This window comes from Stegostoma tigrinum, chromosome 19 (genome assembly GCF_030684315.1).
Source record: "Stegostoma tigrinum isolate sSteTig4 chromosome 19, sSteTig4.hap1, whole genome shotgun sequence".
Lineage (NCBI taxonomy): Eukaryota > Metazoa > Chordata > Chondrichthyes > Orectolobiformes > Stegostomatidae > Stegostoma > Stegostoma tigrinum.
In genome coordinates, this window is record NC_081372.1 from 51,862,330 (window position 1) to 51,881,133 (window position 18,804).

The following is an 18,804-nucleotide window of genomic DNA, read 5'->3' on the forward strand; positions in this document are numbered from 1 at the left end:
CCCCCGACACGTTCAACGTCCGACCGGCGATTAACACTCTCACCTTCTGAGGGTCCGTCCCGGCCAGGTTTAAAGACAGTGAAAATTTGCGATTCTCCGCACTGGCGCTGATGTCGGTCATATCTGACCCAGTGTGAGGTGCGACAGCTTTGTTGTTTCATTATCGCCTAAAATTCAAAAGTTTCATCGCCAGGACCATCAAGCCGTTGTACTTCTTACGCCACTGCTTTGTAATCGTGAGATCACACACGCTGCTGTCCTTCTGTAATGAAGTTTGAAATGTGAATTGAATGTTTCCCTTACGGAAGTGACCGAGAATGATGAACGCTGCACTGGACATTAATGTGAAACCACTTTATTTTCGAGGTCCGAGAGTCGATCTACGTTACAACATCAATGTTGTGTAGATAATTACTCGTAATATTTGATTCCTTCTTTTTGTATGGGCATGTGAGGGAGGGACTCGGTCGCGTCTGGAGGTCATTGAGCAGATTTCGGAAAGGATCAGGGGCTGTAGTACGCAAGGAAGGTTGGGTATGTCCTGTCCAATCCAACTCACTCACCCATCACTCCAGCTACCATACTCACGCATCCAACTATCCTTCCAGCCCTTCGCATACCCGCTTATCCTCCAATAACTCAGACACTGTTTCTGTGCTCTATGGCCGACTATAGCATTTACCAAGTGCTCAGACAACCTCCTATGCTCAGTCATTCAACCCCCCCCACCACCGTTTTCACTTACCGAGCCACTGAACGCACGCATTCACCCCTCCGAGTGCTCACACACTCACACCTTTCCCCAGGGCTACTCAGCCCCCAGCGATCAAGCATTCGCCTGATGTTTACTCACCCACCGAGCTCTTCACTCACTCACTACCCACCCAACGCTCAATCGCTCAGTCCCCCCTCGGGTTTGTCATTCCCGAACGGTAGCAATCACAGGGAAGAAATTGCTTCTGGTAGAGAGGGCAGCTCGCGAGTTTTGAGAAGATTTGTAGCTCAGGTTGAGGTTCTGGATGTGAGAGGGCAGCTCTTTGCAAATTCTTATAGGGCCCCCTCACATTTATTTGGAACAATGGCCTAGAGGCCTAGACAGCACTCCTAGGCGGACTGTACTGTGACCCACTGTGGGCAAGCCTGCTATAGAGCGCGGTGGATTCATCACAATGCATTCAGTGATCGATGGGGAATTATGAGCAAAAGAGGCTGTCGCTCACGTCAAGAAAACATCCCTACAAGTTTGGAATGCGTCTTTGACTTCTAGCTGGGTTTTTTGTTTCTCCTGCGACCTGGCTGCTCAGCAAAGGCTTCACGAATATAATCTGCTAACATTTTGACAATACCATTATCTCAGTGTCACCATCGCTCAAGATGCAAGTGAATAAATGCAGCTAACCGCAACCAAGTTTTCAGGGTGAATTTTATTACTGTAAAAAAAAGGCAATAGATGTCATTAGTTCGAAATGAAAAGCCTTGCCTTGGCAATGAAAACAAAGTTAGAAGATCCGTCAGCAATGTTCTCCGGTGCTTTCACCTTAAAATGTATGCAAATCCTGCTGCTATTGCTGTGTGTATCGCCAGCTTATTTCAGTCAATATTTAGCTGCTTTGTTTTCATTTGCATCCCGCTTCGAGTAAGTTGAATTTCAAGGTTGGAATCTATCTCTGGCTTCCCGCATACTTCTAGAAAGTAGGCCATGCCTGTCACTCCCGAGCCGAGCGAGGAAAGCTGATGTTACTTGGAGAGTAGCTGCAGAGACTCCCGGGCAATGGGTGATCACAGACATTAACAAGGGAACTCTTTGAGTCACAGCGGGTTCCAGGGATTGGGAAAAGGCAAGGCGTCCAGAAAGTGCGGTCTTTGTTCTTGCTCTCCTCCGCCGGGGGATTAGAGACATTGGTATACTTGTAAACAATTGGAAGTATTCTTGGATGGAAGAAATCATCATCTTTGTCCCGCACTTCCACCAAGATGCCTATATCGTAATGGTAAGCCTCAATGGTGATCATTACATCGTCGGTAATAGTAGCAGCGAGCGTGTTTAAATCCAGGCTTGCAGGGAGTCGAAGCTCATTGGAAAACCCACAGTAGTTGTATCTGCTGATTCCCAGCTCTCCCTGCTTAAACTTCCGGACATGTTGGCCGCTGATTTCCAATTTTCTGCCTGTTATGGTCACTTTGATACTGCGCGGGTCAATACCTGCCACATTTAAGCAAAGCGTGAACTTCTCACTTTTGTTAGGATTCTGAGGCGGGTTCGAGTCCTGGCGCTGACCATTTTCCAGAGTTTTCGCTGATGCCATAACTATGGTTCCTAACTTTCTGAAAAGGGTGGGTTACAGGGGACCAAGTGCCTTTCTTGACGGCACTGATTTGGGTAAGCGTGAGATCATACATGATATGTTTATACCTCTGTGATGAAAACGACTAGTACAATACATTTAAACCATGAAGTCAACTTCATTGATCGAGAAATAAAATATAAGGAGGCAAGTACAACATTAAAAACATTTGCAAGTGCCGCAAAGTGTACGGAATCTCTACAGCAAGAAGTAGACTCATGGCCGTTGTGACAAAGAAAGAGGCAGTTCGGCTCTCTGAGTCCATGCACCACCCCTCTCTGGGGAGCAATCCAATCTCTCCCATTGCCCCAAAGCATCACTGGAGAACTAAGTGTATTTTGCTCAAGTGGCTGTCCTATGTTCTTATGAAATAATTCGTCTGTACTTCCATCATATTGAGTGCCAGGTAATTACTATTTGCTGCACAAAGAATATTCTTCTTCACATCGCCCCTTCATCTTTTGTCTTTCCTGTGATTCTTTGTACATTCGGCTAATGAAAACAAATTTTCTTTGCTTTATTCAAACCTTTGAATTCCAGTGCTTGATTACTGGAGTCTTGGAATCTTGATTCCATTAACCATGAAATGCTCGGGCAAAATGAATGAATACTGTTATTCTATGTTTTTCAATCTAATTTCTAGAGTGACCCTTAGCTTCTCCCTCACCTTCCTGCATGTTCTCTGTAAGATCACTTCATAGTATGTTTTTACGACCTCCTGTACTACTAATTCCAATCTGACTAAACTTCTTATCTTTAAATTACTTCCATGCTAAGATTGTAAGCAGTCTTAGACATAGTGTCCATCACTAATGCATTATATTATAAATAACTATCTTGCCACCTTAAAACGTCTGTTTTACAGTATAGATTATTTGAATGTAACATTCTTCTTCTCCAATCTGTACCCATTATCCATAATCTATTTTTGTGCTTTCCACTAAGTCTGTGTTCATGTAATAGCATCAAAGTGGCAATAATTAATGCACATTATTTCTCTAGTCTGCTCTGTTTTGATAGACTATTTAACTGGCATTCAGTCTTGGATAAGCTCCAGTTTACTCAAAGTAATTAGTGAGTTGAGTGAAGCTGTTACTGTGAGCTCCCACTATTTTAATCAGTTCTGCTCCGGTTATCATCTCAGTATTGGCAAGATTGGTTACAGCCTTGATATGGCATTCTGTTCAACCTTGAGTTTGGCTTCCAATCAGGTGAAGTCTTGATCCCAAAGACAATCATTTCTACTTCTGGACTTTTTCATGTCTAATTTAACGTAAGTGCTGCTGAAACCCTTATTCATACTTGTGCCAAATCCATGCTTGACTGCTTTAAAATACTTGTGTTCCACCTTATGTAAAGATCAGCTTAGCTGAGATTCTGCTGTTAGCATCATCAGTCATAACAGTTCAAACTTTGAATCAGAAGATTGTAAGACTAAGTTCAACACCGGAGACCTGGGTATGTAATCCAGAATAACGCAGAAGTGCAGTCCTGATGGTGGACTGTACTTTCGAGATGCTTGTATCTCCAGATGTTTAACCTCTTAAGTGAATGTAAAACTAGAGGTAAGTTCTTTTGAGGTTTTGGAAACTATTTATCCCTCAGACATCAATAAATCAGTAGTCTTGACATACATCATAATGCATGTTGGGTCTTTTTGAATGAAAGTTCATGGCCTTATACTGAAATTACAATCTAAAAACTCTTCATTTGCTGTAAAATATCTTGGCACGATTAGAAATCATGGAAGGAAGCCCGCACCAAGGATGGAAACAGTAATATGAGTGAGCCCAAATGCTTGGCAAACGAAACGGGATTTAAGAGAAGTTTAGGGAAAGATTTTCAGAGATCTTTTTGTTTCAAAAATCTCATCAATCAATCTGATTCATACTGCCCTTGATTGGTTTCTGGTCCTTTATGTTAAAATCTATTCATTCATCGTCCTTCCCAAACATCCCTCCGAACTTAGTCCAGACAAAACAATGTTCTCCCACCAAATTCTCCCGATTTTGGCATTTTCGTCCTCCTTTACTGCCGTTTGCCTTTCCATTGGTAGCAATATCCTTAGCTCCATAAGCTTTATACTCTGAAAATCTTTCCCTAAACTTCTCTTAAATCCCATTTCACTGGCCAAGCATTTGGGGTCACTCATATTACGTCTCCATCCTTGGTGTAGACTGTCTTAACTGAAACATCCAAGTTTTTGTCACATTAACCTTGCTATTTAAATGAAAATTGTGGTTGAAAGCTAAGCATTGAAATTACTGCTTGGAGTATCATCAAATATTTTTCACTAACCATTGGCATACTGTTAGCTGTTCACATCAGTCAATTTCAACAAAACTCATAATGATGGCAGAGCCATGAAATCTGCTAAATCAGCAAAATTTTCACTCTAGAATTTTATTGGATTCTCTTTAATAGAATGTTTCTAGACCCTGTCTATTATGACATTCATAGAACGTCATAGGTCGATTGTTTCCATGAAAACACCTTCTCATTTTAGCTGTCAAGGTCAGTTACAAACTAAATAAGTTGTATTTGAAAAGTGATTTAAAAAAAGCCTTTTGTGGACATGAATGGAGAACTATAAAGGTAAAATATAAACAGCAAAGTTCTTTATTTCCAAACTGTAAATATGCATTTATAATTGGCAGTATGTAAGCTTAATAGAATTATAGTTTTTCATTGCAAGAAATGATCTTACTTAATATTATGTTTGCATTTTCATTAAGACACATGAAAGATTAAATGTACGCTTTGTTAATAACACTGGTAGTCAATGCTTAAAAACCACAACATATTTTAAAAATTCTTTCTCCGATCGACTTAGGTTTGGTGTGCTAATTACTGCCACAAAAAACACTTTTTAAAGCCAAAGTGAGGGTTTAAATCTCAACAGTAAATCTTTATTTGTAGGAACTCATTTGTTCACATGCACAGACACTCAGTTACTTAGTTTTTGTTTGGCGTTAACAATAATTGGCGAAGGAGAGCTACAGAAATAAAAGGTTCAAAAAATTAGAATTACAAAATGTTCACAACCTTCTTCGCCACTCAGAGAAGCGATTAATAACTTCGAGTTCTTTGTTAGCGGAGTTTTCAGATTAAATACAAGACAGTTCCTGAAAATTGTCATTTTTGACAACTGAAGTTTCTTTGGCGGGACGTTGAATTGACTTGATGCGAGAGCCGCACCCAATTCAGCAGATACTGTGGCAAGTCTGCAAGGGAATCTCTCCCGTCTTACTGCCAAGCATCTCTAATCGATCCGTGTAAGACCTCACCCCTAGCTATCGCCACCCAGAAACCCACCACCTTAAAATAAGAAATGATATGTCTCTGATTTATCTTGAGGTAAAGATTTCTATCTGCTCAAAGTACTTTTAATTCAGAAGCAGACGTCCGCAAAGCATCTGTCCGGTACAACGTCGTTCGATTTTTTTCTATCATAAAACAATCGCGGTTGCTGGAGATGAATCAAAAACAGAATTTGCAAGAGAAATTCAACAGGTCTGGCAGCATCTGACGGAAGAAGCAGAGTTCACGTTTCGAGTCTGGTGACTTTTCATACTTTTCATCTAAAACAGCAGCTGGGGGAAAAATGGTATATGTGCCGAAAACGAGGTTGGGTGTAATGGGGATGTTGAAAGGGAGAGGTGAGTGGATAGGTGGAGATGGAGCCCAGAGAGAGCTATGAAGGGGGTAGATAAACAAGGAGATTATGGGTAGCATTCCAGGCCAGAAGAAAATCTGACGAAGTGATAATAAGAGCTAAGAGTGGGAGAGAATGGGTGAGTTGGGCTGAATGCAACCCATATAATAGGATAATGGGTCTCGTAATACATGAGAATGGGTGACTGTACTAAAAGCAATTCATGTCATGACAGGATCAGGTATGGGGATTGGTAACATGGAATGGTGGAGGCAGGCTTTAAAGTTATTGAACTCAATTTTGAGCCCCAGAAACTGCAGAGTCCCCAGGGTAAATGAAATGTTGTTCTTCTAGCTTGTGCTGAGGCTCACTGGGACACTACAGTAGGCCTGCAACAGAAATGCAGCCATGGGAACATGGTGGGTTGAAGTGGCAGGCAACTGGAAGCTCATAGTCATTTTTACTGACAGAATGTAAATGTTCTGCAAAACGGTCATCCAGTCTGCATTTCTGTCCCCAGTGTAGAGGAGACCACAGTGTGAGCAGTGAATACAGTCGACTAGATTCAGTGAAGTGCAGGGAAATCGCTGCTTCGCCTAGAAGGTGTGTCTGGGACCTTGGATGGTGAGGAGAGAGGAAGTCAATTGGCAGGTGTTACACCTTCTGTGATTGCTTGAGATGGTACCATGGGAGTGTGTGGAGATGTTGGGATTGAGGGGTAAAGGACCAGGGTGTCCCAGAAGGAATGGTCCCTGCAGGATGCTGACAAAGGAGAGGAGTGGAGTATGTGCCTGAATATGACATCAGTTGACAGAAATGGCAGCTCCAATCCCTTGGATGCAAAGTCTGGTGGGATGGTAAGTGTGTTAGGGGTCCCTACTCTTGTTGTGAGAGGGAAACAATTGGGTGGGGTCAGAATTTCAGGTGTTGGGTCAGACTTGGTTGAAGAAAATGATGGACCCTTTTTTAGCACCTCCCCACCGTCCTCAGTGGAGGGTGGCATTATCAGAATGGACGCGACAGAGGTAGAGAAACTAGAAGAATAGAATGGAGCCCTTACAGGAAGACGGGTGTGAGGGTGTATAGTGCAGTTAACTGTGGGAGTTGGTAGGTTAGGAACGGACATTGCTGGCCAGCCTAACAGCAGAAATGGAAACAAAGGTATTGAGGAAGGGAAGGAAGGAGTCAGAGATGGATGAAGTGAATGTGAGGGTAGGGTGGAAGTTGGAAGCAAAATTGATAAATTTTACTAATTCACAATGAGAGAGGTGTCATCGATGTACCAGAGAAAGAGTTGTGGGTGTGGGTCTGAGTAGGATTTGAACAAGGAATGTTCCACATACCCCACAAAGAGACAGGTATAACTGAGATACATGGATGTATCCATAGCCACACTTTTGACCTGAAGAAAGTGAGAGGAGTCAAAGGAGAAGTTGTTCAAAGTGAGGATGAGCTTGGTCAGGTAGAGGAGAATGGTGGTGGATGGGAACGATTCAGGCCTTCTCTCCAGGAAGAACTGAAAGCCCTGAGACCAGCTTGATGGGGGAATGGGCATATTCCGGGGTTACACATCCATGGTGAAGAGGAGGTGACTACTGCCCCTCAACTGGAACTTCTGAAAGGGACAAAATTTATCCTTGAAATCACTAAGCGTGGGTCCCAAACGAGACTGAATGCTAAAGGAGAAACTTTTATTGCTGTTTAGATCTTCAGCAACAGGCATCAGCAGTGATGGATTTAAGAGTCTCCAAGAATTGCAACACAGGAATAAAAAGAGCTGAATTAAAAACAGCCGGCTTCAATTCAGTGCAGTGGTTTGTAGTTCAGAAAACCAAATGCAGCTTCAGATAATCAGTCAGTGAAGAGTTAGATTAGAGGCCTCTACCCCATCATGTCTGTGCCTGCCCAATTGGTCCCACTCTGTTCAACAAGCACTCTGAGGGCGCAGAAACGAAAGTTAAAGAGTGCTTCCAATGGTTTTAAGTATGAGGATTGATTTACATTCAGGATTGTTCTCCTTAGAGAAGGTTGAACAGAAGTTTGAAGGAGGCATTCAAGAGTGTAATGGTCTTGAACATGCTAGATAGGAAAAAAAGTGTCCCCCATTGTTCAAGGTTCATGTACAGGAGAGCACTGAATTAAAATGATTAGTAAATGAACGCTGATGATGTGAAGAGAATTTCTTCTACATCGAGTGCTTTAAATCTGAAATACACTGACAGAGTATGCTGAAGGTAGATTCAATCTTTCTTTCAAAACAGGATTGGATAGTCATCTGAAAAGAACAGGTTTGCATGACCATCAGGAAAAGGTCAGGCAATTGAACCAGTTAGGATTTACTCGTAGAGGACAGCCACACGCAGGATGGGCTGAATGGCCTACTTCTGTGCTATTAACATTCTATGATACTTTGTGAAATTATAAGTGTGCTCTTCATGAATACATGCAAAGTGCTCATTGTTTATCCAAGAACTTGTTGCATGTAGCAGAGAGAGTGGTAGCCCATGAGCCTTGGTGGGAGGAGTGTACAGTAGCAGAGATAGAGTGAGTGTGAGATAGTAGAGAGGTGATAGTTGCACCTCCCCTGGCAGACTGGAGAAGGCCATTAGACTTCCAGCACTGCTAACTATTTTCTCAGGATCACGGAGACTGTACTGACCCAGACAGCAATCTTAGCCCAGGTTGGCAGGATCTGGTGTTGTACCAGTCCTGGGCAATGAGGATGACCCTTCTCTGCACTACCCTGTCCACGAGGGCCTTCCAGTCTCTGCCCATAAAACATGGCACTATTTTCCCTTATCTGCGATATTTGGGACAGGCTACTCGAACAGCACAGAGCAGCTCCAGATTACCAGGGCTTGACCAGGTACACAATTTTTTTTTGTTTTACATATGGTGCCTTAGACAGAAGATAGGCTTTGACCCTGGTTAAACAACAAAAATTCATTCCTTGTTAAAGAACAGGTATTTACTTCACATGATTTATACATTTTCTCTCATGAGACATCAACTTCAATTTGAGTGAATATACATTGCTACTTCAGTGGGGATCTCATAGTCCACTAAGTCTAGGACACGGGTTAGTTTCTTGCAGGAGGTTTATACCCTGAGTTGTGTAGCTTATCTTGTGATATTAATTGGCTCTTTCAGGTACTTACAGCCTTACACAGCAATCTTAGAATCCATCTGTATATTTAATTATCTTCAGAGCCATCATTCCAATACTGGACTCCAGAAATCTGAGACAAAAACAGAAATTGCAGGAAAATGTCAACAGATCTGGCAGCATCTGTGGAGAAAAATCAGAGTTAATGTTTTTGGTTTACTGACTTCTTCAGAACTGAATCTGTTTTTTGTTTTAGATTTCCAGCATCCACAGTTCTTTTGGCGTTTTTGTCCAGATATCTGGATATTGAAGCTCTTCACCTGAAAGCAACCATCTCTTGACCTATCGCATGACTATGACTGCCTTTTGACTTTACACTTCTGTGTCCACCTGGTGTGTTACATGATGTGCATCTCCTCACTCCTGCCAGTATCACCAAAAAATCTCAGGCTGCCTCATGGGAATGGTGTAATGGCCTCATTGCAGAAGAGAAGCCATTCTTTCCTGAATGAGAGAAGCTAGCTTTTTAAATTTTAAAAATATATTTTATTCATAAAAATATAAACCATAAGTCCTGTGGATGCTGCAAATCAGTAGCCGAAACAGAAATTGCTGGAAAAGCTCAGCAGGTCTGGCAGTGTCTGTGGAGCATAATCAAGGTTAATCTTTCATCTTGATTGACCCTTCACTCGACCTGTCTCTTGACCCAAAATGTTAACTCTGATTTCTCTTCGCGAATGCTGCCATACCTGCGGGGCTTTTTCAGCAATTTCTGTCTTTATGCTTATACACACACATAGTCACAAATGCAGCTCGGTTCTGTATAGTAGCATATCGAGGAATCAAACAAACATTGGAGTTTGACTCTGTCCAAACAAACGAAAGACACCTCTTACTTGAACAAACCTACATTTACATATATTTGAGGTACCGGTGTGCCTGATAACCCGAGGGACCCCAATTTACCCTTGGCAGAAGGACCTCAGATGGTGATCTTCCCCAATTCATCTTGGCAGCAGCTACTCCAAGCTTTAATGCATCCCTCAGCATGTAGTCCTAGACTAGGGAATGAGCCAGTCTGCAACATTCAATCAGGTTCACCTCCTTGTTCTGGAAGACCAACAGGTTTCAGGCAGACCAAAGAGCATCCTTCATTGAGATGATGGTCCTCCAGGCACAGCTGATGTTTGTCTCAGTGTGCATCCTGGGGAACAGATCATTGTGCACAGAGTTAGAGAAGTTAGCAGTAAACTGCACAGGCAAAGAAAGTAATGTGAAAGTAGATGGAAGCAGCTCAAAGACTTTTGTGTTTCCAGCAAATGGATCATCTTAAGATCATTGTGACTGTGCCTGGTGTTGATACTTTTTCTTTTACGAATAAGGCACAAAGCCTGTAGATGTCATATTTGGCATAATGAGGAATGGCAGTACTATGTGGCTAAGTGCTGCTTAATGAGGCAATAACAAGTGTAGGAAATATGCTCCACCTGGATATTTCACACAAGATGCCATTTTGGGATGTGAGTAAATGAAATTTGTCTTAGAAGCATGCAAATTCATACATCTTTCTGGTCAATTGTAGTTGGCATGTCCCTTATAAAGACAAAAGGGGTAGAAACAAAAGCTGTTACAGAAATAGTAGGAACTGCCAATCTGGAGAATCTGAGATAACAAGGTATTGAGCTGGATGAACACAGCAGACCAAGCACCATCAGGGGAGCAGGAGCATTTCTGAAGAAGGGTCTCGACCCTTATTATCCTAGAAACAAAAGCTTCTGACATTGCACTAATCCAAGTCAAATCGATCACACTATCTTATCTTATTTTGACTATTCTGCTTGGATTACTGAACTCCTTTAGCACTAAAGTGTCATCCACATGTTTGGAAAATAGACAATGATTCGTTATCTCAACCTTTGTTGAGTCATTGTTTCAACTGGTTACCTTGCTTCATTGTGAAGTAAATGCTCCCTTTTCTCTCAAATGTGGGCAATGTAAACCTGGAACTTCAACAACCTGCTGATACATGTTTTATTTGATCTAAGATTGAGTTCGCTCGCAAAATGGTTCTGTGGCCCTCTCAGGTGCTGCAGCCAACCTAATGCTTCACACCACTCCTTTCTGCCAAGAAATTGGCAACCAATTGAGCTTTAAGTAGCTCTGGAAGCTGAGCCATGCAATTAAATTGAAGCTGAGCCAGGAAAATAGTTTGGGGAACACTGCATGATATTAGAGGCAGAATTGTTTTCCTGATACATGTCCTGTAGTTAATTAGTCGCAAAGAAAATGTAAGTATCTAACCTTACAACCTAAGCAAGCAAATGATAATTTAAGGAGTTCCTTGCAAGGAAATGGCATTTGCCATTTTTACTGCTCATGATGATATTGTTTGTCTACTGAGCCTTTTTATGTTATCAGCCAAAAGTGACAGGAAACAACCTGGTGATGTCACTTTGCACTGTGATGTCACACCAGAGGAAACAGCAATTTAAATTTCCACTGCTCTTTCCATATTGAATGTGGAGTTAGAGCACAGTGCATAATGTTTTCAAGTCCATTATAAACCTTGCTCGCACTGTGTTTCTGCCAATCATAGGATAGTGCACAATGGATAATTGGTGGTGAGTAACACTCGTAATGAGTTTATTGATGTCAAATAATTAATTTTAATAAATAACATAAGACATTTCTAACAGTTATGGATGGAGTAAACATAATGTACCAAAATTGTACTGAAGGCTTGCCAGATTATTATGACGCTATCAGTACTAACTGCTATTGATTAACAAAATTATAACAAAGGGAATTAATTTGCCGCACAAAAATAAACCTGGAGACCCAATGAGATCAAGGTATATGACATTTAGTGAGGATAATTATTTCACCTTTTAGATTGTGCTGTCACCCATACCCACCCTCAGCATTCTCCTTTGGTAGAATGTTATCCCTGTGACTATATCAAGGTAAGCATTGTATTTGAAACCTTTATGAAAGACCAGTGGCAATGCTGCCATCCCTTTACTGCACAGTTGTGAGATTTATGGTGAATAGTAAATGGTTAGGGTTCGAACTCACCATTGACTACATGTGGCCAATGTCAGGGACCTTTATTGACCGTGTAGTTGTTATTAGATAAATCCAAGTTGAACAATGCATTTCCATCTGCATGTGCAAAGATGGTCATTTCTTTAAATGTATACCTTAGTGTGAAGTCTATATTCTAAATGCCAACTTATTCCACATTCTCGGTGCTGGCTTACTCACATATTCACCAATAACCTCTTCTATAGATAAGTATCCAAGATATATCTAATGTCTGAATAATGATGAGATACTATTTCTAGTGTTTACACTGACCCTGGTTAGAAGGATATTAAATGTGGATAAATCAAAGGAGGCATGGGTTGGTGGATGGTGGTATTATAGTAGCCTGACAGAGGGTGGTCAGGAGAATATTTGTTGTCAGAACAGAGGTGATCAGAGACCTCGTCATCCAACATATACTTCAGAGTTCAAACCAAGAATGCTGAACATAGTTTTAGCAGATTGGAGGAAGCATGCACAAATGGCCGTGCCATTTGGAAGAAATGTTTGGTATTGTAGTATAGGGAATGCACAGTTCCATCTTCTATGCACAGGAAGTCAAGATAGGAATTCTTTCAGAATTACAACATTTGCCATTTTATTTCTTAACCAGAATCAACTGTACATTTTGGAGACAGTCAGAGACTCTGGTTGGCTTAACTTGTCTAATTTGTAATATCAGCGATTTTACTTATTTATACATTGCAATTGATCAACAGCAGAAACCCACAAAACAGCAAACTTAGGGTCACAAGTTTTCTGTTTTTGTTTAATTTATCTACTCAACAGCAAAATAAAGCTTGTGATGCTTATTTCAAGATGAAAGGAAATAAAACTACACCTCCAATTTTCATTCCACATGAATGCAAAACAAGAAAGTGTAAACACCCTATCCATTCTAAAGAAAATTAAGAATAGTAGATCAAACAACAATAAGCAATGGAGATTCGGATTGGCACAGATCATGATCTGTGGGATCATGTTGGGATTAATCAACATTCTATCGATCTTTTGTACACTGTGATACGGGTCACAGCACGAAAGCTATCCTGATCCCTTCTGAAAAGTTGCAACAAATCCAGACTCACCAAGCAACAAACCCAGAAACTTTGATGAAACATTAAATAGACTTTTTCATATTGACATAAGTTGTATGGATGTCCACTGGCTTGATCTAAATTAAAACGCCTAACAATCTGATCATATTGCAGTCTAATTGTTCTGCTGAAAGGTCTCAACCTGGAACATTAACACTGTAGATAACAAAGTGTGGAGCTGGATGAACACAGCAGGCCAAGCAGCATCTTAGGAGCACAAAAGCTGACGTTTCGGGCCTAGACCCTTCATCAGAGAGGGGGATGGGGAGAGGGAACTGGAATAAATAGGGAGAGAGGGGGAGGCGGACCGAAGATGGAGAGAAAAGAAGATAGGTGGAGAGAGTATAGGTGAGGAGGTAGGGAGGGGATAGGTCAGTCCAGGGAAGACGGACAGGTCAAGGAGGCGGGATGAGGTGGTAGGTAGGAAATGGAGGTGCGGCTTGTGGTGGGAGGAAGGGATGGGTGAGAGGAAGAACAGGTTAGGGAAGCGGAGACAGGCTTCAAATACTGGTTTTGGGTTGCGGTGGGGGAAGGGGAGATTTTGAAACTGGTGAAGTCCACATTGATACCATTGGGCTGCAGGCTTCCCAGGCGGAATATGAGTTGCTGTTCCTGCAACCTTCGGGTGGCATCATTGTGGCACTGCAGGAGGCCCATGATGGACATGTCGTCTGAGGAATGGGAGGGGGCGTTGAAATGGTTCGCGACTGGGAGGTGCAGTTGTTTGTTGCGAACTGAGCGGAGGTGTTCTGCAAAGTGGTCCCCAAGCCTCCGCTTGGTTTCCCCAATGTAGCGGAAGCCACATCGGGTGCAATGGTGCAATGCAATCGGGTGCAGGTGAACATCTGCTTGATATGGAAGTTCATCTTGGGGCCTGGGATGGGGGTGAGGGAGGAGGTGTGGGGGCAAGTGTAGCACTTCCTGCTGTTGCAGGGGAAGGTGCTGGGTGTGGTGGGGTTGCAGGGGAGTCTGGAGCGCACAAGGGAGTTGCGGAAAGAGTGGTCTCTCCGGAAGGCAGACAAGGGTGGGGATGGAAAAATGTCTTGGGTGGTGGGGTCGGATTGTAGATGGCGGAAGTGTTCGAGGATGATGCATTGTATCCGGAGGTTGGTGGGGTGGTATGTGAGTACGACGGGGATCCTCTGGGGGCGGTTGTGGCGGGGACGGGGTGTGAGGGATGTGTTGCGGGAAATGCGGGAGACGCAGTCAAGGGCGTTCTCGACCACTGCGGGGGGAAAGTTGCAGTCCTTGAAGAACGTGGACATCTGGGATGTGCGGGAGTGGAATGCTTCATCCTGGGAGCAGATGCGGCGGAGGCGGAGGAATTGGGAATAGGGGATGGAATTTTTGCAGGAGGGTGGGTGGGAGGAGGTGTATTCTAGGTAGCTGTGGGAGTCAGTGGGCTTGAAATGGACAACAGTTTCGAGCTGGTTACCTGAGATGGAGACTGAGAGGTCCAGGAAGGTCAGGGATGTGTTGGAGATGGCCCAGGTGGACTTGAGGTTGGGGTGGAAGGTGTTGGTGAAGTGGATGAACTGTTCGACCTCCTCTGGGGAGCAAGAGGTGGTGCCGATACAGTCATCAATGTAACGGAGGAAGAGGTGGGGCTTGGGGCCTGTGTAGGTGCAGAAGAGGGAACAGTCCCTCTTCCGCACCTACACAGGCCCCAAACCCCACCTCTTCCTCCGTTACATTGATGACTGTATCGGAGCCACCTGTTGCTCCCCAAAGGAGCTTGAACAGTTCATCCACTTCACCAACACCTTCCACCCCAACCTCAAGTTCACCTGGGCTATCTCCAACACATCCCTGACCTTCCTGGACCTCTCAGTCTCCATCTCAGGTAACCAGCTGGAAACTGATGTCCATTTCAAGCCCACTCTCTCCCACGGCTCCCTAGAATACAACTCTTCCCACCCACCCTCCTGCAAAAATTCCATCCCCTATTCCCAATTCCTCCGCCTCTGCCGCATCTGCTCCCAGGATGAGGCATTCCACTCCCGCACATCCCGGATGTCCACGTTCTTCAAGGACCGCAACTTTCCCCCGCAGTGGTCGAGAACGCCCTTGACCGCGTCTCCCACATTTCCCGCAACACATCCCTCACACCCCGTCCCTGCCACAACCGCCCAAAGAGGATCCCCCTCGTTCTCACGCACCACCCCACCAACCTCCGGATACAACGAATCATCCTCCGACACTTCCGCCATCTACAATCCGACCCTACCACCCAAGCTATTTTTCCATCCTCACCCTTGTCTGCCTTCCGGAGAGACCACTCTCTCCGTGACTCCCTTGTGCGCTCCACACTCCCCTGCAACCCCACCACACCTGGCACCTTCCCCTGAACCGCAAGAAGTGCTACACCTGCCCCCACACCTCCTCCCTCACCCCCATCCCAGGCCCCAAGATGACATTCCATATCAAGCAGATGTTCACCTGCACATCTGCCAATGTGGTATATTGTATCCATTGCACCCGGTGTGGCTTCCTCTACATTGGGGAAACCAAGCGGAGGCTTGGGGACCGCTCTGCAGAACACCTCCGCTCAGTTCGCAACAAACAACTGCACCTCCGAGCCGCGAACCATTTCCACTCCCCCTCCCATTCTTTAGATGACATGTCCATCATGGTCCTCCTGCAGTGCCACAATGACGCCACCCGAAGGTTGCAGGAACAGCAGCTCATATTCCGCTTGAGAACCCTGCAGCCCAATGGTATCAATGTGGACTTCACAAGCTTCAAAATCTCCCCCTCCCCCACTGTATCCCAAAACCAGCCCAGTTCTTTCCCTCCCCCCACTGCATCCCAAAACCAGCCCAGCCTGTCTCCGCTTCCCTAACCTGTTCTTCCTCTCACCCATCCCTTCCTCCCAACTCAAGCCTCACCTCCATTTCCTACCTACCACCTCATCCCGCCTCCTTGACCTATCCATCTTCCCTGGACTGACCTATCCCCTCCTTACCTCCCCACCTATACTCTCCTCTCTACCTATCTTGTTTTCTCTCCATCTTCGGTCCGCCTCCCCTTCTCTCCCTATTTATTCCAGAACCCTCTCCCCATCCCCCTCTCTGATGAAGGGTCTAGGCCCGAAACGTCAGCTTTTGTGCTCCTGAGATGCTGCTTGGCCTGCTGTGTTCATTCAGCTCCACACTTCGTTATCTTGGATTCTCCAGCGTCTGCAGTTCCCATTACCACATTAACACTGATTCTCTTTCCACACATGCTGTCAGAGGTGTTGTTAGATTTTTGTAACCTGGTTGTTTTGTTTTTGCACCCAGTATTCTTAACTGTTTTTATCAAAGTTTCCTATCACTAGTTTGGATCCAGGAAGACTTATACTAAACTAGTATCAGAGATAATGGGAACTGCAGATGCTGGAGATTCCAAGATAATAAAATGTGAGGCTGGATGAACACAGCAGGCCAAGCAGCATCTCAGGAGCACAAAAGCTGACGTTTCGGGCCTAGACCCTTCATCAGAGAGGGGGATGTGGGGAGGGAACTGGAATAAATAGGGAGAGAGGGGGAGGCGGACCGAAGATGGAGAGTAAAGAAGATAGGTGGAGAGGGTGTAGGTGGGGAGGTAGGGAGGGGATAGGTCAGTCCAGGGAAGACGGACAGGTCAAGGAGGTGGGATGAGGTTAGTAGGTAGCTGGGGGTGCGGCTTGGGGTGGGAGGAAGGGATGGGTGAGAGGAAGAACCGGTTAGGGAGGCAGAGACAGGTTGGACTGGTTTTGGGATGCAGTGGGTGGGGGGGAAGAGCTGGGCTGGTTGTGTGGTGCAGTGGGGGGAGGGGATTAAACATCCCCTCCCCCCACTGCACCACACAACCAGCCCAGCTCTTCCCCCCCACCCACTGCATCCCAAACCAGTCCAACCTGTCTCTGCCTCCCTAACCGGTTCTTCCTCTCACCCATCCCTTCCTCCCACCCCAAGCCGCACCCCCAGCTACCTACTAACCTCATCCCACCTCCTTGACCTGTCCGTCTTCCCTGGACTGACCTATCCCCTCCCTACCTCCCCACCTACACCCTCTCCACCTATCTTCTTTACTCTCCATCTTCGGTCCGCCTCCCCCTCTCTCCCTATTTATTCCAGTTCCCTCCCCACATCCCCCTCTCTGATGAAGGGTCTAGGCCCGAAACGTCAGTTTTTGTGCTCCTGAGATGCTGCTTGGCCTGCTGTGTTCATCCAGACTTATACTAAAGCAGTTATGTCTCTTTTCCACTAATCGTGCATCAATTCAGTGTATTATATGGTACAAATAGCATGGTATTAGATGTACTTGTGGGCATTACAGTACATTTATCTACATTAAATATCTGCCTCATGTGTGCTCATTCCTCCACTGCACCTAAATCTGCTTGTAGTAATTTCTCTTCATTCAACATTCACATAAACCGTTTCATCATCCATCAATTTGCATCCAGTTCACCCAATGATTACAGCTAGATCATGGACATGCACCATTAAACAAGACCTGTACACGAACATTTGTGGTGGAAGAACTCTAATAATACAACAGAATAACATCTTGAAATTTTCAAAAGTTTGTAATCATTTGAAATAATTCCAAACATATGCATTTAGAAATTGGAGTGAAAACCTGAATTGCCACAAACTGCGCAAATTCAGATTTCTTTGTTGCTTTCTTAATTTTTAAAGTTCAAAGTAAAAAAAACTTTAAGGCTGGCAATAATTGCTTAATTTTGTTCACAAAAGCTTATTTATTAAATAGCATTAAAATGGCTTTCAAACCTCTAGACAAATTAAAGTAATGATATGCAGTCTTACCTTCTTGAAGGGAAGGTAAAGGTAGCAGCCAAGTTCAGTAGTTTTGCAGCTGATATCATTGAGACATTTAAAGTTTTGGTCTTATCTTATTGTTCAGATGGGCTTAAATATGTTGTAAAGTTCAAATTCATGTGTGACAAAGAATATGCATGTCCTCTTTACACATTAATGGAATGATGAAAAGTTATTGAAACTGAAATATGCAAAAATATTAATTGCAATGTTTGTAATCAAGTGTAATTAATTATTTTATATTAATTAAAATAATTTTGAAATGCATTCTTTTTTATTTGTAAAATTGTATTTTCTTACAGGTGATCATTGAAGTTAAAATTCATCTAGCACAAGCTCTTATTAAAATCCCAAGTCATATTTTTACTGTCTAAATGCACTCGTCTGCAGGAGACAACCAGAAAAATTAACTGCACAATCTGTGGAGATAGAAAAGTGTAGCATTTCATCTCTCTATGCATCATTCATACATTTGCACTGACACTCTTATTATCTGATGAATCACTTTCCTCTGCAAGACAGTATGGAATATCCAGGGCAACAGTGGAAGCAGTGGAGTGATTATTATCCAGAGATTTATCCCCAAGGCTTTTATGAAGGGTATTCAATAAATACGGTTCTCGGGAGTCATGCGGATTATTTCCACCATCAGAATTATTTCAACCATCCAGCTATGTCATTTAACAGGAGATCACAGAATGTTATCCTA